The 20,798-nt window shown below is 47.4% G+C and overlaps 1 protein-coding gene across 1 annotated transcript in view; it reads left to right on the top strand.

The window, feature by feature from the left end:
* The first annotated feature begins 1,577 nt into the window (after positions 1-1,577).
* Positions 1,578-20,798, top strand: part of LOC146173819 (zinc finger protein 711-like) — a 25,174-nt gene continuing 5,953 nt past the window's right edge. The window contains exon 1 of the mRNA XM_084583836.1: positions 1,578-1,785. The gene's annotated coding sequence lies outside the window, so the exon portion shown is untranslated. The remainder of the gene's footprint in view (positions 1,786-20,798) is intronic.

Below are 20,798 nucleotides of genomic sequence, written 5' to 3'. Positions count from 1 at the left end.
GCATGCTGTAAGTGACTGAGCTTTCGCTAGGACATAATATCCATGTTTCTCAAGTGTCGTCCACGACTCCCCAGGCGACGACATTTGATATGCCAAAGGCGGTTCTATTTCATTCGCTGTGCAGCGGGGGATTCTGTCAAAAATAATAGGTGTGCAGTTTCGCCATTTTCGGAGCGATCGCTTCAGACGTCGGCGGAACCCAAGTGTGTTTGGTCAGCTGGCCAAATGTGAAATACGTACGCTTGCACGTCGCGTTTCATTTCGCTTCCGGTTCGAGCTGTCGGGCAAAGATCGGTGACTGGGGATTTTATAGCACGGTATAAAATTTTGGGACTGCCTAAAGAACGTTAAGTGGGCGATGCGATAACGTAGCGTGTCGATCCGTTGCGTATGGAAGAAAGTTGAAAACTATAACATATGCAATGCCCAGCGCGAAAGATTGGCGATCAAACACGTGGGTTGACCGGATGCATCGACCAGTTAGTCCAATTGCCAACGAAGCGGACTGTTCGCCAGGGTTTCCAGGTACTCACAACATGACCCGCCAAACTTTCTGCGCGATGTAGCCCAAAATAGCCAAACCAGAAAACTTCATACAATTAGAGTACACAATTAATTTCAAACATATATTGACAGTCTTTGCTGAGATGAAAAGAAGCAGTGTGCATTCACAATTGCGAGTCGCATAAAGTTAATGGCGAGTCTCAAACGTTTCGCGGGGCGGGAGTGCGACGAATGGGCTTGTACCCAGTTACCCTCGATGATCAAGGGGCTAGACAATCCCCACATCGCTCATCCTCTATTTCATGTATAAAGAGGTGGTATTCAAACACTGTACTGAATCACGACCCCTCTCCCTGAATCATCTTGAAGTAGACTGCAAGATTCATTCGTGAGTTTACTCAGAAAGGAGAATTTCCGTCAGCTCGTTTCTTCGGATAATGTGAAAGTGGCATCTTGAGTCATGCCCTTCTGTTGTAAAACTAGCCTAGCAGATAAGCTAAGTTTAAAAAGTTATCCATTAAGTTGCTAGACCAGCAGGAAAGGGAAGGAAATAAGCTTTTCTCCCTGCGCACATCAGTCTACCGAACGCGTATTGTACGAAGTCCTCCATTTACCCCTCATCTCGAACAATCAACTTACCACAGGCAGAGCAAAGACCGATCTTCTATTGTGCCATGTCTGTTCAAGTCACAATTATGCTGCACCGCTGCAGTCAGGGAGTCCTTTTCTGGACGTTTCAAGCAAAAATACAGAATAGCCCAAGGATAGCCAAATAGCCAACCAACATTTCCCGCCAACCACAACATAAAGTAGCCAGTTCGCGCCGCCGAAGAACGAAACCAGCCTCGGCGCGGTTTCGGACATTACCCTTTCTTTCCGCGTCGGCTCTCCTTCTCTCCCTACCAGCGCCACTTGCACACTCGCAGCCTAGATCTACTCTTATACCGTGGATGCTACGTAACACTGGCATAATAAAATGTTGCCCCAGCTATCGTCAAGTGCAGAAAACATAACTGAATGGTCCTAAATGTCCCCGCATGGCGGCGCGGCCGTCGTATAAGTCGCACAGTCGACTCCATGCTGTCGAACGCAGAACGTTGGTCGAACGCTCGTGCTAAGCCTACTGCGGGCGGTCGGAGCAGTTTTAGGGAAACAAATTTTGAGACTCGCTTGACCAGATGTGCATCCCTTCTGTGCCTCTGACGTCACAGCGCGGCGCGTTGCTTCCGCAAGAAGTGGCGAACTGAGAACGGACAGTGTGACGACTAGAGCAGCCACAAGGTGCGTAGCTTTATAAGGCGCGTGCCTTTTGATTGGCTTCTGAGTTACGTTCAAAGGAAGTGGCAGCAAACAGATGCAACGTGATATCATCAATATCGTATCAATATTGTGACGTAGGCGTTCTTTGTCTCCAGTTGCGTGCCTTTAATTGTAATGCAGACGTGCACTGAAAAATGAGACAGATAATGAACCTTTTTCAGCCCCCAAACCTAATGACCGTAGACGTTTAACGCTTTGCCAAACTCTGTATAGCTGCTCAAGGCTAAATAACCGAGAAAAACCATGCCAAGCAATGCTTTCTTACGTCTTATTTGTTCTAAGAGGATATAAACATCGGTTAATTTTTTTTAATTACTTAGTTCCTCACAGGGCACTGTGTGGTCCATTAAATGTCCTTGATGGCCTTGCCTTCAGCAAGGAATATACAAACCACGTGCGCGGAATATGGACGCACGCCCTTGGAAGTTTGATCTAGTTAGCCGCAGCCCGAAGCGATGCCGCCTGTATGTGTGGTGTCATGCTGTTTTGACGGAAGGTCTCGTTTTAACCTTTTCTTCCTCCTCACTGGCGATTGCCGGCGGCGACATGCAATGTGCCATAAGAGACCCACTTGCGAGATTTAATTTAGTTACTCTGCAGCCAAGTCACCGTTTAGACAAATCAGCAGCGGGGAGTGGGTGCAGATCGCAATGCTACCTAAAAATATCTACAGCCTTCATTATTTTTAATGATATAGCGCGAACGTCGACCCGACTGCTGGTCAGGGACTTATAGCGGCACGTGGAATTCAGCGAGAGTTCTGCGCTGTTCCGACCATGAGGCCACACTCCCTGTCCCAATATCTGATCGCGAAAAGCTGGCGGGCCGTAGGGCGCATGCGCCTGAATAAGATCTGGCAGTTAGACGTGATTTCCCAATTTTATTCCAGGATGCCGCGCTGGCATATCAGAGTTAAGAAAAAATAAAAGAACGAGCATACATCAGCACGTGTAAAGCATTCCCTGGAATGCTAACCTTCTATTTCCGCGCAGCACTAAGGGTGGGAAAACGATAACATTGGCACCATGCAAGGAAAGCATGTGTGCTCTACTACCCACCTTTTTTTTTTTTTTTTTTTGCGAGCAGATACTGCGACCTTGCATGTGTCTTTGTGATCGAAACAATGTAGTAGACGACACTCTCTCCCCATGTGCGAATTATCGCCGTATTCGACGCTTATCACCGTTACAAGGCGCTGACCCGCAGTTTGGTCGACGTTTGCGCCATATATTAAAACTCGGACTGGCTGTACATAGTGTGTTCCGCGCTCATGTCTTGCTCTTTTCATTCCATGCACTGGAAGTGTAGCTTTTCGAGAACCAGTGTAGTATGTTTGTTGCTCGTCTGAGTAATTTGATTGGCCGTACGTCCACCGTAATTCTCATGCGTGCAGCAGTGCTCATCTGGTCTCGTGTGCAGGATTGGTTACTCCGTGGTCCCTGACTCGTAATTTTTTAGCATCGAGGTGAACCAAACGACAGAAGAACGATTATATGGCAGTTTTCCATCGCTCACGTGACTTACGCTTGAATTGACGTCACAGACATCACGATCGGTTTTTAAAACCGAAATCAAGACTGGTAAAAAAAAACATTAATTACTAGTCGTAGGGTTGTATGATTAGCCCTACAAAACACCGGCCCTCAGTCACCAGCGCCTGCGGAGCAGCTGACCACGGCGGCGGTCAGACCTGTGACGTAGCGGGGGGTACTAAGAATATCTGGCTATGGTGGCTAGAAGGGGGAGGTGGCGCCAGCGCCGGCGTATCCGCCGAGAAAGCGCGATCCTCTGGTTCATGCGCTGCCGCGAAGGCCGCGGTGGCGCTGCGGTCAGCTTGGCGATGCAGCCACGCGATCGCGCGCGTGTGCAGGTTCGCGCGCGGTGTATGGACGGTGCGGCAGCGTTCCTGTTTGTTCGCGGCTGCCAGCGTGATCTCTCGTTTATGGCAAGATGTGTTGCGCTGCTTACATGTTAATGTGGGTGCCTAACTTCGTCGAACAGATGAACTCCAGCGCAAAAAAAAAAAAAAAAAAAATCACAGTATGTCCCTCCCAAGCAAAATTATCAAGTTTTATGTTCTTACCAGGCAGCACTTCTATGTTAAGGCCCAGAACTGTAAGCGCAACGCTAAGCAGGGAAGAATGAACGTGCTGAAACTTAGGAGGGTGCTCTAAGTTGCATATTTATTCAAGGTCGAATGTAATATTTTTTTTTTATTTAGCGGGAAGTGATATCCTTGCCTCCCCATTTCTTAGTGCCAAGAGATGAATGCAGTGTTTGTAATCAATGTTTAATGTTTTTTTTCTAATTACACAGAAGCATGTGTAAATGTATCTGTTATTTTGAATTACCCTGAATGTTATGATGTGCAGTACATTGCTATTTTGTGACTGCCGAAGACTTGACGCGTTTGAGTTGTGGTGCTGGCGGAGACTTTTGAGAGTTCCTTGGACTGCCAGAAGATCAATTCAGTCGATATTGTCGACCATAAACCCTGACTGCTCATTGGAGGGTCAAATTCTAAAGTTAAAGCTCAGCTACTTTGGTCATCTGATGAGAAGAGAGGAGTCGCTGGAGAAATATTTGATGTTGGGAAAGGTTGAGGGTCGCCGGAGAAGGGGTAGGCAGTGAACGCGATCATTAGATGGCATTGCAGGTGAAGTTATGTGATATTAGGAAGATAGTGGGAGACCGGAAAGCGTGGCGTGACATGGTCCATAGGGTCACGAAGAGTCGGACACGACTGAACTGAACTGACATTGCTATTACTACGATGTGCAATAAATTTTTGCTATGCTTTGTTTTGTTTGTTTGGATCCCCAATCACATTTTTTAGGAGTAATGCTGATACTTCGTATTCTTGAAACTGAAGGAGGTGGAAAACATCGACCAGAGAACAGCCAACCTTTTTTCTTTCATTTATTACCCCTTTTAATTTTCTTCTTGCATATTATTTTATCCCCTGGGGCAAACAACGTTGTGGGAAAAAAAAATGCGACCGCACGGAGCCGAAACGTACATCCTTCCACCCTCATTCTCTTGGTCTGTCTTCTACTTTCGACATGCACTATCTTGACCAGGCGGGACTCATTCAAGACCCTTTAATTCCTGAAACTGAAAGGATAGATACGCCTGTATTCTACACACCAGAAGTATTTTAGTACCAACCGATCGTTTTTAATTGTTTTGTTTGTTGGGTTTTATGTGCGAAAATTACTCGGGCTATGAGAGACACCGTAGTGGAGGACTCCGGAATTTCGACCACCTGGAGTTCTTTAACTTGTACTAACATCGCACAGCACACGCGTGCCTTGCTTTTCGCCTCCAGTGAAAAGCGGTCGCCGCGGCCGGGATGCGCGATCCCTCATCCTTGGGCACAACAGTCGAACGCCCTAACCACCGCACCACCACGGCTTAAAATTGAATTCTGTCAGCCGTAATCAGGTTCGACTAGAGTTTAATGAGCTAAACCATTACCTGCAACATCATTGAAAGGCCGACGCGTTGCACGCACGGTAGGCATGCGTATGTTCAAGTACCGTGGCTCAAGGCGAGCGGCGCGTACCATGCATCGCACTACGGCCAACAGCGCCACCTACACCCGGCTTGAAATGGAGGAGCGGCTTCCGTCCGCCGTTGGCGTCACCTCCCCCTTCTAGCCACCATAATCTGGCTCCGCTGGACAGGCCGCCATTAGAATCTAACCCTGGCAACATTTAACGCAAGAACTCTAGCTATAGTCAAGCTAGTTTAGCAGTGCTGTAGAGGGTTTGAAATGGGATGTCATAGGGCTTAGTGAGGTTAGGAGGCCAAATGAGGCATATACTGTACTGAAAGACGGGCTCGTACTGTAATATTGAGATTTACCAGAGAAGCGAGAACTAGGGGTAGGTTTCCTTGTCAATAAGTATATAACTGGTAATATAGACGAATTCTATAGAATTAACGAGAGGGTGGCAGGCCTTGTAATTAAGCTTAATAAGCGGTACAAGCTTAAGGTTGTACATGCCTATGCACCTATATGTAGTTATGATGACCAGGCAGTTAAAAGCTTCTACGAAGATGTAGAATCGGCAATGCGAAAAGTAAAGACGCAGTATACTGTACTAATGGGCGACTTCAATGCCAAGGTAGGAAAAAAGCAGGCAGGAGACCAGGCAGTGGGTGACTATGGCATTGGTTCTAGAAATATCAGCAGGGAGTTACTAGTTGAGTTTGCAGAGCGCAATAACTTGAGAATCATAAAAAACAATTTGTTCAGCAAACGAAATAACCGAAAGTGGCCATGGAAAATTCCTAACGGGGAGACTAAAAATGAAATTGACTTTATAATGTCTTCTAACCCCGCGATTATGCATGACGTAGAGGTAACCGGGAAGTGACCACAGGATAGTAAGGTCTCGAAAAAGTTTAAATCTGAAAAGGGAACGAAACAGACAAGTAAGAAAGAATTTCCTCAACGTATTAGCAGTGAAGGGGAGGGGAGGGCAGAAGATTTCGGGATCTCGCTACAGATTAGATATTTAGCTCAAACTGAGGATGACGACATTAGCCTAGAAGCAATGAACAATAATTTCAGAGATATCATTACTGAGTGCGCTGTAGACGTAGGCGGTAGGATAGAGATGATACCGATAAGCTGCGGAGACGAAAGATTTGATTAAGAAACGCTAAAGTATGCAAGCTTCCAATCCAACAGACCAGATAAAATTGGCCGAGATATCAAAGCTAATCAATAAGCGGAAAGTGGCCGATACAAGGAAGTATAACATGGAAAATATTGAGCATGCTGTAAATAACGGGAGAAGCCTTAAAGCTATGAAGAAGAAATCGGGCATAGGCAAAAATCAGATGTATGCGCTAAGGGACAATGCGGGCAACGTCATCACGAATATGGAGATGATAGTCAAAGTAGCCGAGGAGTTCTATACAGATCTCTACAGCTGCCAAAAAGTCAGGAGCGTAAGGAGATTGACGGTAGGGAAAAACAGTCAGACGTTCCACCAGTGACGGAGGACGAGGTCAAGAAAGCACTAGAAACTATGAAAAGAGGGAAAGTGGCTGGAGAGGATCAGGTAACTATAGATTTGTTGAAGGACAGAGGGGATATCGTGCTTAGAGAAAGCTGATTGGTCTGTAAATTTTTAACTCCTTAGCGTCCCCTTTCTTATGAATTAAGATAATGTTTGCGTCCTTCCATGGTTCCGGTATACTGTCGATGACACCAGGCACTGCGTATACAGGGTGGCCAGTTCAGAAAAACTGGCCACCCTGGACTAAGGACTTAAAAATTTACAGACCAATCACCTAGCTGTCTGTTATGTATAAAGTATTTACCAAGGTGATCGCTAATAGAATCGGAACAGCTTCAGACTGCAACCAAGCAAAAGATCAAGCATGTTTTCGGTTTTCTATCATATCCATACCATCAACCAGGTGATAGAAAAATGCTCAGAATATAGCCAGCCCTTATACATAACCTTCATTTATTACGAAAAAGCATTTGGCTCAGTAGAAACCTTGGCGGTGATGCAGGCATTGCTAAATCAGGGGTTAGACGAGCCGTACATGAAAGTGCTTGAATATATTGTGAGCACTGCGTGGCGCTTCATATTTCGCACGGGTGAACGTACTGCTTCATCTTCACACTGCTCTCTCTTGTAGATACCCATCGTCATCGCGGAGTGTGGTTCGCTACAGTGTGCAACCGGGGCTTCAGGTCTCCAATAAAACCTGATCCGCCAAGCCCTGCCTTCTCGTAACCTTACAATAGGGAGTTTTAGAATAGGGTGACCCTATCGGTTAGAGGGTAGGGTAATAGCGGGGCGCGAGTGCGCATGCGCAGAACCCAAGCGGGCCTTGGGTTTCTGGGTCAGCGGACGGCGGTCACCGTCGTATCTCGGCGAAATAGCGTGGACCCTATCCCGGATAGAGTAGGGGAACATGGCGGCGTCCGGCCAAGCAGCGGCCGCTCGTCTCGGCACACATTGGTCGTTACCGCTCCATGGTGTTACGCGTTCAAGGCAAACGAAAGGCCGACAAAGCTTGTGCTATGTCTCATGATGCCCGCACCACCAAAATTAAGCGATAAAACGCCCCGTATTTTCTGATTGATTCCGGATTTACCGAGCCGCTAGGCTTAGCGAGTTCGCCTCGTTTGGTTGCCATGGGAACCAGGCGTCGGAAAGCACGGAAGGTTCAAATGAGGTTTCCCAGCTCAGCCTGGATTGGTAAAGATTGGCCGATTTCGTCTTGTCTGAAAAAAAAAAGAGTTTATATAACTGATATTTTTAAGATAGCTTTGTACAATGACAGAAGTTTCTGTTTAATAAAATAGCATTGTTGGCTTTTATATATTTATATGCTTTTCACTGTTTACCGTCTGGGCGCTGCAATCGACAAACGCTAGCCCCGCTCCGCTGCGTCGGTAAAACCCTATTCTGAAACTCGCCGGTCGGCTCGAACGTTGCGCCACGGCACGCTATTTTCTTAAGGGCCCCAAGCCTTGGTTTCCCCTATTCTAAAACTCCCTAATATATACAGGGGCTACACAGCAACCATAGTTGTGCATAAAGTAACAAAATACCTGTAAAAAAGGTGTTAGGCAAGGAGACACTATTGCCCCAATACTATTCACAGCTTGCTTAAAAGAAGTATTCAGACTTTGAATGGGAGCAGTTAAGGATAAGGTTAGATGGAGAATACCTCAGTAATCTGCGATTTGCTGATGACATTGCCTTCCTAAGTAACTCAGGGGATAAGTAACTCAGGGGATGAACTGCAAAGAATGATTGATGACCTAGACAGGAAAAGTATAAAGGTAGGCTTAAAAATCAATATGCAGAAGACTAACGTAATGTTCAACAGCCTCGGGGAGGAACAGCAGTTTACGTTAGGTAGCGAAGCACTGGAAGTAGTAGGCGAATATGTCTACTTAGGACAGGTAGTAACCACAGATCCAGACCATGAAAAGGAAATAACAAGAAGAATAAGATTGGGATGGAGCGCATTTGGCAAGCACTCGCAGATTATGACTAGCAGCTTAGCGGTATCGCTCAAGAGGAAAGTATACAACAGTTGCATCTTACCTGTACCCACCTATGGAGCTGAAACCTGGAGGCTAACCAAGCGGGTTCTACTTAAGTTTAGGACAACCCAGAGGGCTATGGAACCAAAAATGGTAGGGGTAACATTAAGAGATAGAAAGCGTGCAGAATGGGTCAGAGAAATAACTCAAGTTACTGACATTCTAGTGGACATAAAGAAGAAATGGGCATGGGCAGGACATGTAGTGCGAAGAGAGGATAACCGATGGTCGCTTAGGGTAACAAACTGGATTCCAAAGGAAGGAAAGCGTAACAGGGGCCTGCAGAAAGTTAGGTGGGCGGATGAGGTCAAGAAGTTCGCAGGGGTCAAGTGGTTGCATCTGGCACAGGACCGGGTTAATTGGAGGAATAGGGGAGAGCCCTTCGCCTTACAGTGGATATACACCGACTGATGATGATGAAGACTGAATGCAATTTTTTATTTGTTTACTCCGTCATCGGCCCACTGAGGTGTCACGGACTACGAGCATTGGGAGATCATGGTCTCACCTCCAGCTCTGACCCGACCTCACAAAGGAGGCTGGTCGAATGGGCTGGAGGTCGCCGCGAGGCACTGCCTTCGGGCCACCCACAGAGATCCCAAGCCGCCCCAGACCTTATGACTCTTCTTGTCGAGTCTTCAATAAACGTTTAACCACCACTGGATTCCTCATCAGACAGAGAGAGGAAATGCTATTTCGTCTTCTACTCTCCCTCTCTCTAGAGAGGGAGATGTAGGGTGGGGAATGGAGAGGTACAGCGAGAAGGGAAATGAAAGAGGAAGCTGATGACAGTCTCTTTCTCTGTGTGAGACAGCTCTCTCTCATCACTATCACTATCTATTGCTAATAATGACTATTTCTCACTATATACCAGAACCCCAACGATATCACGCCGACACCTCACATAGTTTCTGCGCACACTCTCTGCAGACGTTACTCATGAGCGGTTAAATGCTATGGCCTAAAAAAGGAAGAAGTTATACCACCGTTTTTGCCGCGTGGAGGAAAATAGCTTCGAACCAGAGCGCGCAGCGCCACTCCTCCTCTCTGGTATGTGGAGACGCTGTGGTAGCAGCAGGGGCGCCACGGCATTGTACGCATACAGCGCATGCGTCGCGAAGTCTTTTACACAGAAAGCGTAAAAGCGAGAGCGAAAGCGTAAAAGAAAGCGTAAAAGCCTAGAAGTGCCCGAGCTGCACAGCTGACGTGAGAGGTGCGCTATCTTTAGAGTATTTTCATATTTTCTTTGGTGTTTTACATACGATCACCTTTGTTCTTTCTTCTTTTCGCCATTTTATTTCCTTCCCCTCACTGATCGTTTCATTTCCGCCAGCCGCAGCTTAGCTGCGGAGATGCCACGGCTTGAAAAAAAATATACTCTGTTGTTCGAAATAACAAGGCCAACAGATGATGAACAGAAGATAAAAATATTAACATCGGTGGTATGCGTGCGTGTCGTTGTATGCTGAAGACCTGAATACATGGAGCGTTGTTGCCGCGTCAAGCCGGCGTTTTTCGCCCGATGGAAAAAACGCGCGCCGCCATCGATCTGGCCATGCCAGATATCTGAAGCGGGGGTGGCGCGGCGTCCTCTGGAGCTGGAAGCTGCTGCGTACGTGAGCGCTGAAAGCTGGCATTTCCGGTTTGGCGGCCGTTGTCAACATGGCTAAAGTGAGCTAGAATTGGGTAGTGGGCTCACTCCTCAGCCGGCGCCATACTATAGCCATACCACGGCCGCTCAATGGAGGCGCACTTGGGTGCGGCCCGTCGCGTCGCTCAGAAGAGCCGTATTGCGCCTAGTTCTCATCGCCACCGCTGCGGCGCCACCGCTCCGGGACGAGTCCGGGCGGAGAGCTGCGCGCAGCGGCCGTGGCTGTGCTTTCGTTTCGGCGTCCGCGTGGTCGGCGCTTGCTCAATTTATGATTATGAGCGGCGTTTCACACAGTATGTGATCCTATGTGCATGTTTGCTATTGATAAGGTGATAGCGGCAAATCATCATCACTAGGCTTTTCCAAGTCATTCGTGGTCTTCCGTTTACAACAAGAACGAGGCAGTCGAGTGCTTCGCTGAGTGCGCACCCATTTAGTTGCGTTTCAACCACTGTAATAACGTATTAGATATTGCAATCTTGAAATCGAGACATGGTTTGGGGCCATTTATTCAGCGTGCACTTTTCTGGAAACTTACAATTCAGGACGTAGCGTTCAACATTATTGTTCAGCCTGTTCCTCCGTTTTCACTGGAAATAATATTGAAGTGGGTACCACCACCAAAACATACTAGCTAACACAAACTGTTGCAAAAGAAACAATTAACACAAGACAGCCAGTTCAACGACACGCCCGCAGGCTCAGGCAATTTTTTTCTCGTTTGATTATGAAGCCGCGTGATGCACAGAAGACACGCAAGCTTGTTTTACAAGCGAACTTTTCTCGAAAAAGGTTTATGTACAAGCGTGATTTTTCCACTGTCTGATTGATGTTGCCTGTCCAGTTGGTCAGCAGTGGTCGCATTAGTTTGGTTAGGTCCTTAGTCTGACTGCGGTCTTCTCTCTCGCAAATTAACTCCGGAAATTGCACAAAATAGGGAAGAAGGGATGAAATTAACATGTTGCATAGCTTGCTGCTTCTTATGACCTGCGGGCACTTCATCACCTTGCTAATAAAGGTGCATGCATGTGATTTTCAGATACCTTAGGCGTCCATCATCAAGAATTTTGATAAGTCCAGGGTTTTGCAGGAATCACATGGCACAAAGTTAATAAATGGATGGGGAGTAATAAAATTATTGACGCTCTAAAGTAAGCACTAGAAGTTATTTAAACTTTGGTAATATATAAATAATGAAAACACGGGCAGGCACTGAAAACAGAATAAATAAAAATGTTTCATGAGATTCTGTAAAACTATTCATACTTTCTCTTCAAATGGACGCGCAAGGTAACCAGCCAAGAATGCAATCGGTGCTAACTCTATCTCAGCTGCTGGTTCACACCACACATGAATGAATCCAAGCTGACTCGAAAACTCTCTCGCAGCAGACGTGATATGGCAGTTGGCAAGGTACGACTTTCATAATCACGAATTCCAAGTTTTATAGCTGCCTATTGTTTATAGGTGCATTTGCAGACCGATGCTTGCAAGATGCCAACCTGCACAAGGCATGGCAAAATGTGTATAACATCAGTCGATATATTTTTTTTTTTTCGCTAGTGGTACCTTCAGTATTTTCTTCGAGGTGAAAACTGCAGCCCTTGCGTCAACTTTGTCGTTCCCGCCTTTGAATGGCCTTAGGCTGCTAAAAAGCGATACTATAGACCCGTTTTCAGAGCCTGCTTTAGGGCGTATCGGAAGCTGAAAATAAGATTCTGTTAAATGCAATCCACTATAGTAAGGCACACAGAAGACATTGTTGTAAGATACGTGATGTGATCAAGAAGGTAATTTGCGCTACTGTGGATCTGATTGTCATGATTATTGCTTAGTACGTTTGCTTGGCTAGCTTTTGCTTCGACGTGCCTCCTTGGACCTGAATGTCTTCGACATGGCAAAGTCCAACTCTAACCAAGAGAGTCGCTCGTCATCTGACAAATAGAGCGGCTCCTCTTGGTGTGTCCATGGCTTCACTTATGCGATGTTGGGCAAGGCATACCATTTTGGTATCATCGTCATAAAAGTGATCGTGGCGCAGCTATCTTGAAACACACATGCTTCAGGATGACACGGCGGGTTGTCCAGGAGGAAATGAAGGGTAGCTATAACAAGTGGGGAAAATAAAGCTCTTGACCTGCGCACATTAATTTTTTCAATGTTGTTTGGCTCAACATGAGCCCGCGTGAGTTACTTAACTTGTAAGGTGGGTAGTTCGGTAACACGGAGGGGACGGTATGAGGAAGCAGGACCTTCAGTTTTATGTTCTTCCTGTAATCGTCAGCTATGAAGTACAGTGAGCATACCAGTGACTTGTCACTCGGCTCCCACCGGCTTCCTTTTCCGTCCTAGCCCTCCCGAGATATGTTTTTCAGCCATGCTGCTCGACGTTGTGAATCGCACGGGAGCTCATGGTAACCGATCTTTTCTTGCTTTCGTGGTGCACAGCGGCACACAGCAGTTGCCTGGCATGGTGCTGCATACGCTTAGGACGCTGTTATGCTGAGTAGTCAAAACGATAACAAGCGCCAACCCAGCCAGCGCGCTCCTTCAGCGTCGTCTGCTCGTCCGTGCCGGCGGCGCCTTGTCCTGGAGTGGTGGCGCCCCCGCGGAGAATGACAGCGGAGACTGTAACTTCTCCCAATACGCGCTTCCCCAGCCATTGAGGCGCGACGCGACGGGCCGCACCAAGTGCGCCTCCATTGAGCGGCCGTGGCCATACATTGCGATGACGCCGTCTATGTCAGCAGATTCTAGTTCTGCGCGCCTCCGCAGGGGGCCGCCACCGCCGCCTTCAATGTAGCAGCGCACCGCGCGCTGCGCGCCGTTTGCCTTTGCCTGCATTCCCCTTCATTGTAGTATTCTCGCCATTGCGGAGGTTTTGTTTTGCAGTGGGCAATGTGACCCAACGAATTGTGACTTCTGATACGAAGATGCCACCCCGATGACAAAACCATTGTGCTAGCACGGCCGCTCGATGGAAGCGCACTAGTGCGCTTCCGTCGAGCGGCCGTGGTGCTAGGCTGCCGGACACGCTTACGGGAAAGGCGCCAAGCACGAATTGAAAGATATGTGGCTCTTGGAAAATAATGGGAGCAAATATAAATTCTCCCTAATGGATATTAACACACGATGACCTGATCACATCAATTACATGTATACCAGCCTAGTTTTTCAGTTGTATTTTATTCTATGGCCTTGTGGAAACAACAAGCCAGGGGAATTCGTGCAAGCAGGGCCAGCTAGCCGGATTGTCGACATGCTGCATCAAGGAAGCACAAAGCCAAATACGAATGTGAACAAAAAGGAGGATCAGTAGTTAGGAAATAACTTTATTCAACGCATTACTAGGCGTCAAGAATGCGCTGGTATATCTGTTGACCACAGCCAGCATATTATAGCTGAAATGATTATAGGCTAACATTTAATTCACAGTACTGGATATGTTACTAAATAGAGTCTAGTGAAATTGAATTGCGAAGCTTGTACAAACCTGCTAACGCGGCGTCACCGAGAGCGAACAGCTTACTCGGCACAAACTTCCGCAACAATGGGGACTCAGCTATTGTCAGTTCAGCTTTACAGCTTCTTGAGCAAGCTCGAAAATATGACGGTCTGTGGGGCGATCATTCATGACTTGAAAACCACTGTACACGGCGCAAAGATGACAACACAAGAAAACAAAAAACGGACACGACACATGTTGTCCTTTTCTTTTTTGTGTTCGTAATGCAGTTCATATGGCACGAAAGAAAAACACTCCGTGAACATGCATATTTTCGAGAAACACTGTATACGGCGCAAAGAAGACAACACAAGAAATAAAAGGATACCATGTGAGCATGTGCTGTCCTTTTCTTTCTTGTGTCGTCTTCTTAAATTTGAGCCGTGGTTCTCGAAATATATGTTCACTGAGTTTTTTTTTTTTTTTTCGTGCCATGAACTGTATTCGGGCAGCAAATAAACTGATGCACTCGGAGTTGTAAAAGACACGCTCCAGCGAGAAATCTGATGCTTAAAATATGTATACGCCTCGCCTCTCTCAATTAAGATTAACACGGGTGTACTTTTTGTCAAGGAAGCAATTGAGCCGCCGTTCATCAACCCGAGATGCCTACTAAATGCTTGTTTTCACACTCCTAGAGCTCCTGTCAGGTCCTTCTCTATCGATCTGAACACTGTCTACACGAATACAGCTAATTCACAATTGTGCAGTTATCTGAAAATTTTCAGGTATTAAACTGCTGATAATGGACGGAGGATGCGCAACTGCAAGCTTTTAAGATGTGTTCAGTAATGACTTGTGGCAATTTTTATGCACCTTTCTTCCATAAACAGCGTCGACAGTAAATTCACGATCCAGAAGGCAGGGGCGACAAAAAGATGCTGACAGCTGCGGCCTATTAGGAATACGAATACAGCTTTACACGTTACCCGCGCAAACCTATGTGTCTCTGCATTCGCATTCGCGCGTTTGCAGTTAGAAACCTCTTAGTTCATCGTATAGCACCAGTAGTAGCACAACTTGCTAATATATCCAACCTCTGCATAGCTACCACATGCAAATCTGAAAAGTGTGGACGAAGACGGTGCGTTTTTCTAAAGCGAGAAGGCCGCGGTCGCACGAACGCAACCCCTCAACCAGCAGAGCGCTACATTGAAGTCTCCGGTGGCGCCACCTAGTGCATGTAACATACACTGCGTCAGAGAAGGAGCCCCCGTGAGCCCACTACCCCATTCTAGCTGACTTTAACATGGCCGCCATAGCCGACGAGGTGAGCGGCAGTTTGGCCGCAGAAATGTGATTATCGTGAAAATAAGCGCTTCATCAAGTACGGGATGTCACTGAACTGAAATTTGTAAAAAAAAAAAGAAAAAAAGAAAGAATTCAACCGTGCCGCTTATATCCGAGCTGGCGTTCCGAGGTATCCTCGTTTATCCGAGTTCGACATATCCTTGTTGAACCTATGTACGCTAGTCCCCGCAGATTTATGAAAGTACGAAAGAACATGTCCCACTTGAAGATAACGATGCTTAATAAATTGGTGATCAACTTATTATTTAGCGAAACAACGCTAAATATTATTTTTTTTCTGAAGACGTACATCTCGTAAGCTTTCGCTGTCGATAATAAATGTGAAAGTGGTATGGGAACAGAAGCCGTTCCTTAAAACAAGCGAATCTTGAGGTAATAAATGGGATATATAATAATTGTTCATAAAGCAACTTTTGCTGAGGTCGTAGTGCGATATTATTTTAGAAGGTCACTATTCCAAGTATCAATTTCATAGCTGGCCGGGCCTCGGCATGACGGCAGTCTCAGACGAACGCAGCTAGCGACCAGTCACAGAACTCCAAGGTAGCAGCTCCCGCCGTTGACGACAGTCATCTACCCCGCCCCCCCCCCCCCCCCCCTCCGCACGCACCGACAAATCGATGGCTGCGTCATGCACACAGGGCTGAAATCTGATCGCCAGGTAGTGGATGCTTGAGCGCACCGGATTTGCCACTCAACCAGAGTAAATACATCCCCATGAATAGAACCCCATTGGAGGTTGAGAACTCCACGGACTAACCGGCAGCAGTAAACAGTATGATAGGCGGACGCAACAACAGTAGCGTAATTAACATTACTACTAAAAATGACATGAAACGGCTACATTCAATTTATTTCATTGATAAAACTGTTACGGTAGCCAGTCTGCATAGTAATCATTCAAGGATGAAAAGTAGATCGAAAGCCGCCCTTTCTTGCTTGCGCCACCGCTTCTGTGTGCAATGTAAAAGTTAAACACTAATTGTAATTGGGATCACTGGTTGGTTAGTTGCACAACTTTTATTTCCATCGGAAATGGGCGTCCTCTTCCCCGCCCCCGGCACGCGTGCCGAGAAATACGGGGAGTCGTACGCCCGCGGATTAGAGGCTGGCAGGTAGCCCTTGGCTTGTTGCGGCCTCTTCCGCCAGATGGACGGTGTGGTGCTGGATCGCAAGGTCCGCGCTGTCCTCGGCTGATGTGATCAGGCGCATAAATTTGTCATTTCTAACCGAATGGCTTGACTGCTGCTGAAAGCTTTTTACTTTCAGCCAGGTACTTTCAGAACGCAACATTTTTGACGCGAAAGCGCCGACATTCCGATGTGCGCTACTTGTCTGCTGTTCCGCGAATGCGACCGCACATACCAGCATGGCGGTTGTTCTCAACTTGGCCGCTAGATGGCGTCACCTACACAAAATGACAGCGCCCATGATAAAACGGTCTTAGCGGTCTCTCGACCGTCTAAACACACAGAAATACAAAAGACGTCAAGTGCCACCTACTAGTGATGAAAAAGGTCAACATTATAGTATACCTTTTTCCACATAGATGAGGCCACCTGTTGATTCCCCAGGGCCAAACGCGGAGGAACACGATTATGTAGTGCGCTCTGTGCCCCTACCTTGCCTACCGTTCACAGTACTGAAATAACTTGCGAGGCGGAGTTTTTTGTTGTGTTTAGCACTGAGATATTTCTTGCGCCGCTCGCGCCGCGTGCATATGCGATCACTTCATCCTTTGACGAACTCTCCACACGACGACGAGGCGTAAGTCGGTGACCACGAGTGCTCCAACTTGGATACCTAGTGATCTACCGAGATTGAGGTGTGGAGGCCGAGGCAGAACTCAGCGAAATCCAAAAGTCCAGTGTCGGAGAAGGAGGAAGAACAGTCCGCAACGTCCAGCAAACCCACCTCTTTGGCAGATCTAGTTGTATCAAGCTGCATGGTGTGTGAAGAACGTGTTGCGCAAGTTCTACGACATGGTGAGCCATTTGGTCGAATACTTGCCTTTTGTTCTTATCCCGTGGCTCAGTGGTTAAGACGCTCGGCTACTGAACCAAATTCCCCCCACCCGACCGCGGTGGCCACGTTTCGTTGCAGGTGAAGCACAAAGGCTTCCAAATTATTCAGGAGCCCCCCACTACGGTGCCTCTTTCTTCATTCGTTCACTCCCACCTTCCTTCCCTTACCGCGCGAGTTAGGACAACGCCACTAGGTGGCGTTAGTTAGGAGGCCATGCTGCAGCGGGTGTTGCCTTGCTGTTGGGTTCTATGAAGCAGCGATATAACAACTTCGGTCGTGGTTCCTTCCTCGTCGCCCTGTTGGCTAGCTGCTTGATGCGACGACCTCGGCTGGGCTCTGGCTCCCCTCTGCCTCGCTTGTAGAATCGCCGATGTGTGGACACCTGTCAAGCTGTTGTTACGGGCCAGCAGCTTCACGTGTTTATGGCGCTCACTTCGATCCGGGAGCGGCACGAGACATTTTCGGCTGCGCATGGGCACGAGCGTACTCATTATAGCCTACAGTCGTAAGCTGCCACATTATGGGATATATTATCCAGCATATACATATATTATGCTGAGGCATGCAAAAGGAAAGAAAAATAAAGAGCCTCTGCCCGTGCCACAAAGTGTAACGGGCTATCCAACATATACATATATTATGCTGAGGCATACAAAAGGAAAGAAAAATAAAGAGCCTGCCCGGTAAAAACAAAGGTTTAATTTTTCAAACTATCTTGCTTCGAATGAACACACTGACTATCTCCAATCGAAGTTATCTGCCATCGGTGCCATTGCTCGTGTGCGGCGCATTCTCCCTGCCAAAGTGAAACACGTGCTTTACAATGCTTTAGTGTTTTGGCTCATGCAGTACTGCAGCATGGTGGTCACAAATAAATATAAAATAATAGGGAAAATATTCGTTGCAAACGCATCATTCCAGGCACATGAAACAAGCAAGCTAGCAACAGGAGGAGCAGGGTTCGTGCAGAAGTTTAACTTAGTCGTCCCAGAAAGCGCTAACATGCGAAGTTTGAAGTATGTCACCTTAACTGTGACGCCCGATTTTTTTTTGTGTGTGTGTTGCTGTATTTTCTCCAACCTGTGATTGATGCACGACAGTTACGGCTACTTTCCTTTCCTACAAATCGATTTACATTTACTTTTTTACTTTTTTTTTTCTGCGAAGCCACGTCCGGCTGACGAAAAGCTCAAGACAAAAGGCGCAGATTCGGTTGGTGCGAGGCAGACGCTGGCGCTTATAGCCAGCAGCAACGCAAAGCTCAGTTGTAGGCACAGGGTATACGAATCCGGCAGTGCTTTACCCAGCTGCGGAAGACAGCGCTGTAATCGCGGCGCATTCCTGCGCATGCGTGATGAGGTTATCTAAAACCCACTTTTCAAAGGGTTGATTTAGTGCGGTGAAATGATGATGATGAAACATTTATTGAAGCTGGCTTAGATTAATTGGTAGTAGCTTAGCTCAGATATGCCAGGATATACGTATCGAGAGGTACGCTTCCCTTACTGAGCTTTCATTCATGTTTAGCAATGAGACAGCTTTATTTATGCCATATAGGGTAGTTTGGAGCACTTTTTGTGCGATGAGACGAAAGCGTCTGTTACCCGGTGTTCTGTAGCCCTCCAGTGCGGCACCTATTTCAATTTTCAATCCCACCTTCCTCATTTTCCTTACGACTCCGTTAAGGTGTCCGCGGAGAATTGTGACAGATACTGCGCCTTTTCTTTCCTGTACACCAATTTGAAACGCTGCTGCACTGAGTCCGAGTGCATGTTAAAAATCCGCTGGCGGTCGAAATTACTCCGTAGCTCTCCACTACGGCTCCTCTTTCTCACTTTCTCTTCCATCTTCCTCCCTTCCATTAAAACGCTGTTGGGGTTTTTGTGTCTGTAGGAAGAAGGAAAAAGAAAAAATTACCGACGATTACGTTACTTCCTAATGCGAAATTTGAGCGCAGCAAATAAGCTGTTTCACCTTTTCGATAGATTGAGGCAAAGAAATGAGCAACACATGTATGCGCTATCACAGAATTTTTTAGAGCGCGCGAAGAAAGGAATTAAGTTCGAGCCGGCGCTTTGACAACCGGAGACTCGCAGGAAGAGGGGGGAGGGGGGCGGAGTGTACACCCAGCGGAAAACGATGGGGGCAGAAGCGCGCGCAGCAAGCGGACAACGCGATAAAAGGAGGAGGGAAGAGATAGCAGCCACTTACTGATGCTGCTGACGCCGATAGTGAGTCAACCCCAGCTGCGGAGTTGTTTTCAGGGACAACGCCGCCGATGCCGACGCAAACAATATGATACCCTCGCTTCCGCAGCGCCAAGAACCAGGTCTAGCAGTGGGAAGGTGGTCACGTATTCGTCGACGTGCCGGGGTCTACGTGAAATAACCGGCGCGTCGGCAACTGAGGAGCACCCTATCCGCCACACAGGAACAGGGGGGGGGGGGACCCTCCCCTCCTCTTTCTGCATGGCGGCGACGGTGTTCTATGCAGTCACGTTATCTTGACTCTCTCTAGCGGCGTCAGCTGCATCCAGCGGTATCAGTCGGTCGCTGCTAGCGCTGGGGGGGATGAAAGGGGGGCGGAGCTGGTTACGAGGCCGACGGCGACGCCGACGCGAAACCCAGGAACGGACGCCAAAGAGCTGCGCTCTAAAAAAATGCACGGGCCTGCTACTGGCTCTGTAGCTGAGCCACCTGATCGATTGATTTATAAAACTGATTGATTTATAGGAAGGGAAAGGCGCGGTAACTCACCGCGGCTCATCGGTGGCTGCAGGTGCCTTACCCCGAGGCGGCCCGAAGAGACACTGTTGGCACAGCACTCGGACATGTTTTGAACTCCGCCTCCAGCGTAATATGGCCGCTGATATAAAACCCATATGACATCAGCAAGAGCCCTTCGAAGCAAAAGCCGCTGAGTTACCTTGAAGAGTACCCTCATTGTTTGTACTGGTTGGAACGGGAGTAAAACAGTATGACCTGATAGAACACAGCGTTTACTTGCAGGAATTGATACTCAGTAATTATCAGCCCCATCATGCGACTCAGCGGTAAAATAGCACGACAGCTGTAACCAAGGTCGCGGGATCAAATCCCGGCTGCGACGACCGTGTGTAGATGAAGGCGAAAAGCAAGGCGTCTATGTCCTGTGCGATTTCAGTGTCCGATGAACAATCTCAGAATATTGTGCAGCCCTCCATGCCGTCCCTCATAGCCTGAGTCGCATTGCGAATTTAAACCTCATAAACTAAACTAAATCACCAATTTCCCAGTGCAAAACCCAACACCATGTCAAAACTACACGACGCAATATTGTGTAGTTGTGTTGTAAATGTTACTTTTATGTAGTACTTTTTGCCATTCTGCAGTTCTTTTTTTATAGTAATTTTATTT

This window comes from Amblyomma maculatum, chromosome 11 (genome assembly GCF_055883805.1).
Source record: "Amblyomma maculatum isolate TAMU_Amacu chromosome 11, ASM5588380v1, whole genome shotgun sequence".
Taxonomy (NCBI): domain Eukaryota; kingdom Metazoa; phylum Arthropoda; class Arachnida; order Ixodida; family Ixodidae; genus Amblyomma; species Amblyomma maculatum.
Note: the sequence above shows the minus strand (reverse complement) of the source record. Positions and strands in the feature narration are given on the sequence as shown.